Here is a 13,865-nt window from a genome sequence, read left to right as displayed (position 1 = left end):
TCCTTTTCTGGAGATACTAAAGACATGCCTGGGTATTTTCCTGTGCAGCTGCTGCAGGGAACTGCTTTAGTACGCAGTTAAACTAGATCTCTAGAAGTCCCTTCCAACCCCTACAATTCTCTGATTTTGAGAAAATCATTTGAAAAAAATCTCTGTTGTTTAATTTAGCTTGCTAATTCAGTCTATTCTCCATGTTGTCTGAGTCTCCCAGTTAATGTCCCCCTACAGTTTATCTTCTGATTTCCACTTTGATGTCTTATTTCAATTTCATCCTCCCTTTATGTTATAATTCTGCAGTTATTAGTAGCCACCTGTGATACAGCATATCCTACCCCACCTCCTTTTTTATCTATATTTTCCTTCTGTAGTACCTGCAGTTCCTGTACAGTCTCGTCTCATTCTCTGAATTTCTCAGAACTGTGGATATATTCCCCTCAGCAAACACCCAACTAACTGTGCATTCTCAAGAAACAGCAAACTGAGCTATTCACTGAACACCTACAAGCTTCTACATCTGCTACCTTGTGAATAGCAGGTGTAAATAAAGCAGAAGAGCAAAGTCAGGGGATGTTTTCTGAAACCCGGCATGTCCAGCCTTGTTTGAGACATTACTCCTGGTGTCTCAACAACAAAAATTGCTGGAAAAAACACAGAAAGAAAAGCAAGTGCTTTATCCTCCCAATTCATTTTCCAAGCTACTTCCTTTCTCTAACACCCTTGCTTCACTTAACACTTTCAAATGTAAACGTTCCTTGTGTTATCATCTGACTTTGTCTCACCTCCACTCAGTACAGCCAAACATATAGTGATCCCCAAAGAAAATAGAAGATGGAGCATATGAAGATAACAGCAGTATCTGTACCATTTAGATCTTTATGCTGCATCAGCTATAGCCAGGGGACGGTTGTATTCTTTTTGCATCTGTTTCCTCAAGGTTATAGATTCTTTCAGTAAAGACTGTGTCTTCCTCTATGCCTTGAATTGGGTGGCCTGGATCAAGCATATTAAAAAGCACTCAAATAACAGTAGAACCCATATCTACAATTGTTTGAAATTTACAGGGGGTTATTGTAGCTCTGAATCAAGTTCAGCAAACAATACAAGCAAGTAATTATCACTTTCTGTTAGAGGCAAGCAGATAAAAATCTAGCATTGCCTTGAACAATGATCAGAGAACGCAAGTATGAAATGTTTAACATTTGGATTTGTTTTCTGAAGAAGGAGAGCTTATTCTGAAATAGTTCAAGAAGAAGCACAAAAGAAATTAGATTCCCAGAAACGGTGACAATTCCTTCTCTTGTGCATTGTTTGTACTGTTTAATTTGATGCTTTAAAAGCACTTTCCTGTAATTATACCTAGAGGAAGGATTAAAAAATTTATAAGGCATTTAAGCTGTGAGGATAAGGGCAACAATATATCAGGACATGCACACAGAACTTCAATGGAGCTAGAACAAATTTTGAAAGGAAAGGAAAAACCCCATGAGGGCCATGAGCTTCCATTTGTCATGATTTCCTCCCCATATCCCCATGGCTCTTTGGAACTTAAGAGAAATTGTCCACTTACAGGGTACACGCATGTCTGTCTGTCTCTGTGTACATCTCCCTAACACTATTATCCTTCCCCTTACACCTGCCAGAGATTACACGGAGTAATTCAGCAACCTTCCAGAGGTTCTTTACTGCACTAATGTGGAAAACCTTTTTCTGCAAATGCTGGTGGTTTCAAAGCCTGCTGATTCTCCCTGTCTTTTCCATCCACCCTATGTGTTCCATGTTCCATACCCATCAACAGAACAGGGGTAGAGGGAAAGAAAGAATACCATCACATAAGCTGATAACACCATTTCTGTCTTCTTCATTCTTAGCGTATAAGTACTCCACAAAGGGAAATCTCCACTTATCTAGGTGTGAAATTAACTCTATATCATTGTTTAGTTAAGGAATATCTTGCTTAAAAAAATAATAATAATTAAAAAAAAAAATTAGAACCAATCTTTAACTTTTATTTTCAGTTCCCATAAATTCTTCGCTATAGCCCAATTCAAAGTTGCATAGGAAAATAATGTGTTCAGAAGAAATTTGTGACAAAAATGCTCACACTTTGCTTTCCAATTACCTCCTTCTTCTCAAGGAAAACAGAAGAAAGAGAAGGAAACCTGCTCAACTGAAAGAGAAAAAAACATCAAGTGCACCTCTCTTAACTGTTCAAGAAAAGAATTATTACACTCCTTGAAGTTAGAAGGGAGAAGTCATGCAACTGGCACAGCTAGAAGCTACAAAATTAATACATACAAATTTCTGATCTCTGCTACTGAAACTCCCTTAGATGAACATTGTAATTTATACTGAATTACCTTTAATACAGCCCTTTCTTAGTTCGTTATCCAGAAATTTCTAGGGACGTTACTGGAGATATCAAAAACAAATTCAGAAATAGCACAACAGAAGAAAGGGATTTTATTTATTGCGTATATCTTTAACCAGATAAAACCTAGTTGAAACGCATGCTGTTGTGGATGCCTCTATTTGATCTAATAGACTCTGTTGTATGTAGTACAGCAAAGAGCTCAGATTTTCAGCAGAGTGAATATGCTGATTGACATAACAGCTAAGGAATGGTCTTATTTAATTGAGGTCTTGAAACAAAAAATCATTTGAACCTTCTGGACAGCACTGGCATTGCCTTCTGAAACACACACCCTGGGCTTGTTCTCTGTGCAATGACATGAAAGGCCCAAGCCTGATTCTCATTATAACCACCCTAGAAATTCTGGACCAGACACCAGCCATCCTGCCTCACCCTGAGCAGGACTTTGAAGAAAAAATGACTGCGAAAAAAACCACAAAAGCCTTCCAGAGGCAAAATTCTGACTCTTAAATGCAGCAATTAGAGAGAGTTTGTGTCAAATTAAACTGAGAACAGAAACAAGCATGGAGGATTTTGCTAACTTCAATTATATGAGCTGTTCTTTCAGGAGGCACAGCCTGGCCCTTGGTCTCCAGATCAACCTGGCTTTTTGCTTCTTTACCTCTGCTTCCACATCAGCTCTTCTTCAGGGCTGCACAACTGTTTTATTTTGTCAGAACACATCAGGTTCCCTTATGTACATCTTTGTTTGGATAGTAGTAGCTTGGCTCTCTCCCTTTCCTCTTTAACAATTCACACAGCACTGCTGGAGACAGCAATAACTGCTGCCATTCCTCTGGACAAAAAATAATAATAATAATAAATTTTAAAAAAGATAATACATATACATTAAGTTTAATTAATATTTGAAGTAGAAAAAGCAGAGTTGGTTTTCCTGCATCTGATCAGTGCTGCGCATGTCTCATAATTTTACTGCAAGACAGCTTTTATGCCCCACGTACTCTTTCACTTCTAAGGATTACAGCAGTTTAAACACAACGGGAAGCTTTATAGGGAAAAATAAATAAAATGACTAGCTATCATTAATGCATGGTAATTTATATTTCCAAACTGCAACCCCAGCTATTGCTGGTAGCTCATAATATGGAATAGATCGCTGAAGTTCACTTTTACTTTTGAAATGTTGGTTTCCAGGGAGTGAGGGGAATCAGAAGGGCAATGTTTGTTACTCTGAATTCCAGAAAAAATTGGGTATGCTTTTTACTCTCTACTACCAGAGGCTGAGTGAAAGTGCAGGGACTCCTGCCCAGGGCTGCTGGGGATCTCTGCTCTACTGTGCCTGGAGCCCCTCCTGCACTCCTCCTCCTCTCCTCCTTTCCCCCAGGTGCAGACAGGGCTGTTTCTTACCCTGCTCATGGCCGCTGGCAGTGTTGTGCCCTCTCTTCCTCACGCTCTCTGCAAGGTACCCAGCTATGCCCTGCGAGAGGGCCTTGTCACACACAGCAGCCACAGGGATGATGCTATGATGCACCCATAACCCATACACATGCTTAGAACCAGTATTATCGTTTAACACGGAGAAATAGCACATTGTTGAGCAGATTAACTATGGGCAAAACAGCATATCTAACCCAACCACCCTTTAAAATGATATGAGTGAAGAGGCACAGACCAACTGCAGTCCTACTATTTATTGACTTGATGCAGGCTGAAAAATCTCCTCCTTCCTTGCACATAAGGTCTAGCTGCATTACAGCATCTAATCTCAAATGACTGAATGCATCAGCCTTTCACTCTGAAACCTGGTGCCAGAAGAGAGTGGATGGCCTGGACCAGAGTATCCTTCACTCAGCATAGCTCAAAGCCCACCAGGTAGAAATCAGATGGCAATAGGGAAGCAGGGTTGAGCAGAAATTAGGGACACCTGTAACACCTGGCTCTGTTGGCACAGTGGGCAAGAAATACATAAATAGGACATGCATGCAGAGTTGTTATTGCCATGCTATATTTGTGTAAATCTTCCTCTGCTTGCAGGGATGTAAGTTGCATGATAACTTTGATAAGTGGAAGTGAAATTGCAGTTGGTAGCTCATAATAGAACATAATTGTGAAATCTGCTTGCATTTTAAAGAGCTTCTAACAAGTCATTATGAAAGCCAAACACGGTCTTGTTTTAGTAGTAAAGAAGGCTCTAGGTGAAAAAAAAATAGACGATAGCAAAGTTTTTGCCTATAGCATATAATATTAGTCAAGAATATTTATCCAGGTTCAAATATTTCAAATTTTTGAAGTTTAAACTGATAAGTATTACAAAATAACAAACTTGTTTCTCAAAATATTAAAAAAGAAAAAAAAAAAGAAAAAAAAAAAGATTATTTTTGCTGCATTCTTTTGAAGCCTATTCTCAAATTCCTTGATCAAAACAGAAAGCACAGCTGCATAGTTTTCACTGTTTGTGGGACTGCATTTAGCCAATGTATCAAAATGTATACAATTATTTGCCTTCATTTGAGTCAGCACTGCACTGTGCCCTCTCCGTGTCCCAGTTTCAACCCAGGCATAGCTGACTGCACACTGATATCTGGTTGTTGTGAGCAATGAGTTAATGACTTCATGCACAGGCCAGGCTGTGCCGTTCTGTGGGGCAGAGACATTGCCATGATAGCACTGGGCAGGATGTGACTACAGGTTGTTTATGGCTGCCCCACAGGCAGGTCTGTCAAATACCACTGTGTTTGCCATCACATTAAAACAAAAGAAAGCAAGAACACTAGGATAAATAAATGTTACTTTACATTAAAAGCCTGCATTTAGAACAGTCCTGTGGGAGAAGTAGGAATTTGGAATAAATTTCTCTCTGTGCTTGCAGGTGCAGACGTATTTCTCTCAAAGATAGGGACCAGGCTACGGTTGTTATATAAGCTGATGGCACACAACCCAGCCTGTTGAGGATATTCTAACAAAAGAGAAATCACAATATTTTGTGCTGTAGAGTACAGAACAAAGCTTAATAGTGTACCCTAAGGCTTAGGATGTTCATTTGGAAAGGAAAGTTTGTGTTATGAATTCCCACTCCAAAGACCAGCAGCTTAGTCAGCAACTATGCCATGCAATAAGGAAGATGTGGACAGGGATGGAATATGGTTTCCCCTCCTTTTCCTTCCAGATTTTGCTAGAGCCATAAGTTCACAGGTTTGACTGTGAATCAAGTCAAACTAGATTTGAATCCAATGGATCATTTCTTTACTTGACTAGAAAGTTTAAATATTCTTGGGTTTAAGGAGGTAGTGAGGTCCCGTTAGGAACACCAGACAGTCTTGGATCTCATACCTGCCCACCACACTGCAGTATTTTAATACCAGAGTATCAAAAAAAAAATTCATTTGTGTGTCAAAATACTTAAGATACACTTTCATTACCTACAGGTAGGTATTGAAAGACTGAGGACTTAGATTTCCAGAGTTCGTCTCTAAGATTTGTGAAATTTCCTTCTCTCCAAGGAAACAAAAAGATTTATTCTAAGCTTTCTCATTTCTAGTTTGGTTGGAGATTTTCAGAGCAAGGCCTAGTTTTAGCTGAACATATGGTCCAGTTATACAGATTATACCATAATGAAACACAAATAGAAATGCTTGTGTGACACTTTTAAGAACAAACTGGCTTGAAAATTTTGAGTGCAGCATTTTTATTGATTGAATGACACAATGAATTCTCGCATCCCTCTGCATTGCCAATGGATAATTATGATTATTATGAGGAGCATGCTTTGACTGAAAAGTTAGGCAAGTCTGTTTCTATGGCTCTGAAAGACTACTGCCCTCAAGAGGCCACAAACAGAAGCATGAAGCAATACTATACTAAAACGTTCATTTTGTCTTTTTATAATTAATTAAATTGAATGTGAATTATATCTTTCACCCCCTCCAGTATAATTAAGAGGAGAAAGCAGCCCTAGAATCCAGAAGTACTTCAAGTGGAGTATGAGATTTAAACAGCCTGGTACATCCATTGTGAAGTCACTGAAACAAATGCCTGAACTACAGCTAGATTCAAAGAAAACCCACTGTCCTCAGCTTGCAGTCTGAACTCCAAAAATCACTATCCCTTATTGCAAGAACAGAAGAAAAGTGACTTGTAAGTGCTGAAATCATATATGTATACTATTTCCAGATTACAGACTACATACATTCCATTCATCTCAGAAAACAAAACAAGACTAAGTTAATTTTATGAAGTCATGTGTTTTTCAAATGATTTTCACAGCTTAATATTTTAATTTGAATGTTTAAAGTGTGTGTCCTCATACAGTTTGCCATGATGTATATTCCACACAGTACTTTATTTTTTCTAGCAGGATATCCTAGGACGTCTATCATTATAGTAACCAAGTGCATCATAAACCTTAATTCTCTTCACAATAACTCTTCAAGATTACCATCAAAAGTCTAAGAAGACAGCCTGCTTTCTCAGAGCATTTTTTTAAACACTGGTGTTTTTGGTAGAATATCCACAAACTTAAAAAGCAAACTGAAACAAATGTCAAGAGTCAGAAACTACACCCTGCGTTCCCTAATCCATTCCTACATGCATCAGACAGTAGGATTAAAACCTTTAGATATGTCACATGTAACTCTGTCGCTTAAGTCAAGGCGTGAGTAAACCTTGGGGGAGTTTGATCTCCACAGATGGATTTTTTTTTCACAACTTTATTCTCCAGATCAAAGCCATTTTTTCAAGAGTGCAATGGTGATTATTTTATTTTATTTTACAGGATGAGTGGCAGGTTTTTTTTTCCCATTATTTTCAAGCTTCGTTACATATTCCTTCTATACAGCCTTTGCCCACACTCAGTCCCACATCATTTCCAAAGGTCTTCAGACTAACATCCTACTCATCCTCTGCTTTGTACCCGTGCAAACTGCAGTCAGCTTTGGTTTTCCAATCTTTAACAAATTTGTTCCACTGAGTTTGATAGTGATCTCACCACATCTCCAACCTCCCACCCACCCAGATTCTTGCTGCAGGTATTGCACCCTGTGTTTAAGCTTAGAATTAAAAGAAAGCCCAAGTGCTATCTAAGAGTCTCGTGGCATGTTGGTGTCTTGCAGAAGCTCCTGCAGCATCTGCTCCCAATTCTATGAAGTCTCTTGCCGTCTGCTTTCCCCAGAATACTCGGAAGCTCTCCCTTGCACATTATTAAAGTCCTTTCCTCCTGCAAATATAAACCTTCTGCTTTAAACCTTTCTCGAGATGTGAGTGAAAAGATTCACACATACCATTTCTGAATTCACAATCAGTTTCGTCCTAAAAATTAAGTCAGGCAATAGAGATGAATAGGTGAGCTCACACAGTGCTTAAAATTAGTTCTTTCAGATATTCATGGAGGTGCAAGATCTGGCTTTATTTAAGAAGGATGTCCCTCAATTCAGTCTGCATATAGAAGTCTTCTCCCTTCAGTTTCCTCAGCAAAATAAAAGGCTAGTCAAGGCAGGTCCAAGTTTTTTGAGATGGCCAAAGATCTCTCTTCTATAACATTTATTCTCACAGTTAAAGACTTCAGATCAATGTTTTGTCCAACAGTCCACCTTCAGCAAGATCAATTGTTTCTTCTCCAGCATACGCCTACAAACCTACACCTTACTAACCCAAACTGGACTCTGGGGTCTCTTCTGTGTTTTTTCTGGTGACTATCCATATTATTTTCCTCCTCATTTTCATATGAAAGATAGGACAAACTAGCTTCCAACTCCCAGCAATCTCCTTATAAGATTTATCATTCATCAAAGTATCATCATTAAAAACAAGCATGATCACACACTTCCATAGTCTGAAATTATGTATTGAAAGGCCAGGAATATATACCAGCAGAAGGATCTGTAACACAGTCATTCTGATAGCACTACTATAAGAAGCTTGCAGTAAAAATGAGCCGCACAAGTATAAATTACATGGACAACCTTGCCATATCACCATGCTGTTTTACTCTTGTTCTTTTCCCAGCATGGGAAATTCTTCTCGCTTTTGAAATCTTGCCCCGAGGCCTCATGGGTGGAGGATAGTATATTCACAGCTCCTCTCCCCAGCAGGCAGGAGAGGAAGGAGTGTGCTCAGTGAACGCAAAACATGGAGAGATTTGTATCTAAGTCTACTAATCAGAGAGGTTTTCAGCAGAGTACAACTCATCAGTACCTGAGCAGACTATGACACAAACACCTTGATAACTGTGCAGAATTTGCTTCTGAAAAATCACAGGTGTATTGAAGCTTTTCAGGGAAGCAGCTGTGAGAACTTATTCTGGGTGACAGTGTATTTTAATCTTGCTGTCAAAAAACCAACCCCAGGCCCCTAAATGGAACCGCTTAGGCAGTGTGGGAAAAAAACCCACAAACCTAAAAGCCAATAAAATTGTTTTACCAAATGTAACATTTCTGCACAAACTCCCCCTCCCCTCCTCAGCAGCAACTGGGGACTTTACCACCCATGGCATCTGCAATAACCTTGCTTTTGACTATCTCATTTGTGAATGTAAGCACATGACCCAAATCAGTTATAGCTTGCTAGAGCCTGATACATAAACTTGCTAATTGAAATGTGTCCACTTCAACTGGCAACACATGGAGCATTTACTTAATAAGTTGTATGAATCATGCAGTCAATTCGTGAAATTCCCTTAAGTCCCCAGGAAGCTTTCTCATGAAAGTTGAGTAGGGCAACGTATGTTGTGTTGTACCAAAAAAACCTGATGAGAGATATGGGCCTCTTTACACAGTATATCCTGTACAGCAGCATGATAAAAACATATGCTGAATTTAATATCTATATATCTATATACAGATATTTTAGAAAGCACAGTTTGCTATACCTGGTATTCATACCTTGGAGCAACCCTTGGTATTACTTTTCCCCGTCCTCCTGCATTTACTACAGTGCATACCATAAGGATTCACTTTATTTAATTTACTAGACAAGTAGCTAATTAGAAGCTGCTCTTCAGCCAACTGAGAAGAGGCTGAAACAGCTTTTACAGCTTGTTACATAGACTTAGATGGGTCACAGAGGAAGGCACGCACTCATTTTCAACTGGTTGCTTTCCATTTCCAGGGCTATGTTAATTCAATTTGCAGTGAAAGAAAATGAAGCACGTACAGAACATTACTCACTATTTTGTTCCTTTTATGGGTGGTCTTTGGTATGAAGGACACTGAGAAGGACAAAGTAGTCTTCATACGACACTATTGTTCCATGGGCCACAACACTATAAAAACAGTAGTGTCTTCTAATTGATCACTGGTAGTCCATCTTTCCAATTGCGGCAGTGAAAACAGGATTGATGACAGCAGGGATGATTTAAGTTAGCTCTTAACACAACTTACGGAGAAAAGGTCACCAAGAAATTATCCGAGGTGTAGAAGGCTGAACTCAATCATATACTTTTGTTTTCTTGCTATTTGCTTTCACAGCAGTAGCTCAGATTCTTAGTCCACTGAGTTGCTCATTAGCTCTTTCTTTGCCTTTCTCATCATTAATACATTTAGGATCCAAAAATACTGAATTTCATTTGAAAGAAGCATTTTCTCTTTTAAGACAAAACAACTCCAGAGTATCTCATCTGACTTCTATAGAAAACTGTACATGGAAACAATTTTTGCATTTCTGACACAGATTAAACCTTCACATCATCTACCACTAAATATTTTAAATAGAAACAAACACCTTTGTCCAATTGCGCATGTGCTGAAGATACAATAAACTGATTATTAAAAAGGCAAGCAGGGTGTTTTTTTTTTCTTTTTTTTTTTTTTCTTAAATTTCATTTTACCTGTCACAGGATGCTTTCAAGGACTGAGTTCATAAAGTGTAATTCCTTGCTGTGTAAGTATGGTTAATATTGAGTGGTGCATGAACTTCCTTCTCTCTCTCTCTCTCTCTTTGGTAAAATAAAAGAAAACCCACCCGTATTTATCTTCAGAGTGCAAGCCATGATATCTAGTAAGTAGTGCCCCAGTCTGGATGAAGGTGATTACAAATAAAGGGTATGAAGAGAGGTGGATCTGCTCTGTTGGTGAGCACAATTGCTAAGATTACCACTGTCATCATGCTACAAACGGAAGGTAATGTTACAGCTCATTCACACAAGCAGCACTGTAGCAGCTGAAATCCCCTTGCTGGATGACTTCCGGAAACAAGGTGCACACTGGGGTGATCTGCTCATCAACTACTTGTGTCCTTTTCAACTCTCAGCTGCTGCTTTCGCTTCACTACTTAGTTTTCCTTTGCAAGCATTTTTCTTTTTTCCTCTGAACCTTTCCTATCCCAGGACATCTTTGTTTGCTGAAGGCTAAATAAACTTACAGTCCAAATTATAAAATGAAAAAGAACCAGGTCTATAAGACTTGAACTATTCAACAGTAGTTTTACTTGCTTCTTGCAAGGCACAGTGTTTCAGTACACAACCTGTATTCCCAGATACCAATTCACATATATTGATTTGTCACCTATACCTTTCAGAATGAAGTTTAGAGGCGAAAGCCTTCCCTGTCAGAGCTACTTAGTACTTTCAAAACAAACAAAAGAAATGATCCAAAACAAAATAACAACAATGACAAAATTATATCATAATGGAAGACCTACTGGCAAAAAGAGGAACTAACAAGGCTGTAATGTGCAACATAACCCCATCCCACCAGTGCATCTGCTATAGTGTTTTAGCCACAGGTAGTGTGGCTGAACAGTCTCTTAGCTAAACAGTTCCAAAGCCAAACTACTCTTGGATCCAGCAGCAGTAGTCTTTTGCAAATAGGCTTAGGATGATTAGGTCATTTATTTGATTTTTAGGATCTGCTCAATGCTAAGGATTTGCTCAGCTAGAATAGCATCAAACATGGGAAGTACTGCATGGCTAAGAAATAAGTGAAAGTTGAGTATGACCTTTTGGATTTGAACATGGAGTATTATTTTTCATCTCCCTCTTGCATGCTTTGTTAGACTTCAGTCACAGCACAGAAAACAATGACAAAGAACTGCATGGCACGTTATGATTTTAATTCAATCTGAATAAATCAAGGAATGTCTCTGTTTCTTTATTCATAGAATATCAATTATCTTTAAATTCTGCAATTATTTTAACAACTTAAAGTGGTTCAACTGAACTTTCCAGATTTAATAGAAGTTATTTCCATCTAAAAAATTACCCTGGGCTGACCTAATGCTATAATTACGGATAAAATAGCAGAATGCAAAATATTGCCAGAGTTTTAGTAATTAAGTTATGAAAAGAATGACAGATGCATTAAAAGCCACTTTAAAAACCTCTTTCACTGTTATGATTTAGGTGTTCTGGCTAAGTGAAAATAATTCATCTTAACCACAAGAGGCTAGGAATATTTTTTTCTTTGTTTAAACATGAAGTTGGAATGAGTATCCCTAAAAGTTGTAACTGATGTTTTGAAAATTTCAGTGATAAGTGGAAATCGTACTGCATGTCAAACCTGCCAAGGATATTTTGGGTTTGTAGGCCACGTTTGAACTCTTGTTTCTTATTTTGCAAGAGCTGCAGATGTAGAAGTGAAATGGAGAGAGCCACAGGCAGTAGCCAAGACCAACAACATAGAGACGCATGAAAGAAAGTACCAACACAGTTAGCAGCTAGGTGTCAAGGACCACCGTGGAGAAGCTTCACCACAATTTGTTTCCTGCAGGAACGTTGAGCTGGTAAGTATTAATATTGCCTTGGCCTCCACAGAGAGGAACATTAACTTGAACAATAAATAATAGGGCATATCATTTCAAATTAAAGGTACGTATATAAACAGCTCTGTAGGGTCATCTCCCAGTCCATAAACATTGCATAAATCAACACGCAGCCTTCATCCATGCTCTCATATCCATTATGCACCAGGTAAATCACTAAGCTGTATAATGCAGATATCACATCAAACTCTATTCATTATAACTTCTAACAGCACCTTATAGGCATTGGCCAGAACTCAAGATAAAAGGAGATCCATCAGGACTGTATCAAAACATCTCCTTGGAACAAAAGCACAATCAGTGAGGATGACCCTGGCAAGATCAGGGTAATATTAATTATCCCTCCTGGTCTTACTGAAAACCAAAACACAGTCACTGTTATTAAGAGGAAGATGACAAATCTTCAAGCAGAGTCATGAAACAAAACATCAGCAGTGGCCTCAGTCATTAACATTTCCAGTTATAAACATATAAAGAATACTCTTTTCTATAGAATGTTGATGTTAAAATGAGGACTATCCCATTACCCCCAACAAATCTGGACCCCCAGCATCTAAGACATGGCTGGACTGAGCTGAAATCAACTACAGTGTCTGGCTGACCTCTCTCTTGAGCAGTCCTTCAAGTAAGTATTAAACACTGGATGATTACAATGTACCATTTAAGTCAGTTTGTGCAGATATAAATGGTAATAAATAAAATAATAAATAAAAGATAATGTTCCATTTTCTTCATCCTAAGTGATGCTACCAGCTCTAGAAGTGAAAATTATTTTTCCCACATAAAGGAAACTGAAAAGAAAAACACAAAACCTAAAATATATATTCTTCTCAGATATGTGATCTTTTCGTACCTCTAAATAAACAATCTGAGTATTGAAAATTAAAATAAGTCCTTAAGGCTATTCAAAGCCAACTGTGTCTACAAATGCTACTAATATAAATAAACAAGTTGAAAATGTTCATCCCTTACAGGCAAACAAAGTATATAAGTTGCTTTTTTGTCCACTGTTCAATTCATGCTTTTCACTACATTGTCTCTTCAGTAACTAGTCAATGGGGTAAGGCTGGTGAAGAAAGCTTCATTAGCTGCTTAGTCTCAAAGACAATTAATTAATTACCCTGAAAGAGTTTATGGGGGAGAATAAAACAGATTTTCACCACATTATGATGCTGCGTTTTTGTTGCTTTGTTGTTCAGACCAACATGGCTGTAATATTACTTCTAAGAGAATCAAGTACATACCATGATGGAGTTACTGAAAACCCCCCCAAAAAACCAGAATCTGGTGAACTTTGCAGGGTATATAAAAGCAATCAAAATTTCTCTGCAGACTATATTATATACTAATTAGTTACTTTTCTTACCAGACAAAATTCAAAGTAGAAGATTGGTTGCAAGACATCTGGTCTGAATTTAAACAAAAAACATCTATGCAACAAGACAAGCTCTCCAAGAAGTGACACAATTAATTGCTACTGAGATGAATGTCAGAGGGCAGCTTCTTGCATGCAAATGACATTGTGAGGAAGGGATATGCAGGTTTATGGCTGACTCGTGGTCAAAGCTATATGTGTCTCCTGTCTCTGGAGACAGAGTAACTTGTACAAACTATAGGTACGTGTAAAACTTGCCAAATAAATTATGTCTCAACAGCAAAATTAGTTGTGTCATCTACAGTGTTACAGGCTGCCAATAGCCTGGTTATAATTACATGCATAGCATTTTACTTGATCCTCCCCATC

This window comes from Excalfactoria chinensis, chromosome 2 (assembly GCF_039878825.1).
Source record: "Excalfactoria chinensis isolate bCotChi1 chromosome 2, bCotChi1.hap2, whole genome shotgun sequence".
In the NCBI taxonomy this organism is placed as follows: domain Eukaryota; kingdom Metazoa; phylum Chordata; class Aves; order Galliformes; family Phasianidae; genus Excalfactoria; species Excalfactoria chinensis.
The sequence above is the reverse complement of the archived record's forward strand: the minus strand, read 5'-3'. Positions refer to the sequence as shown.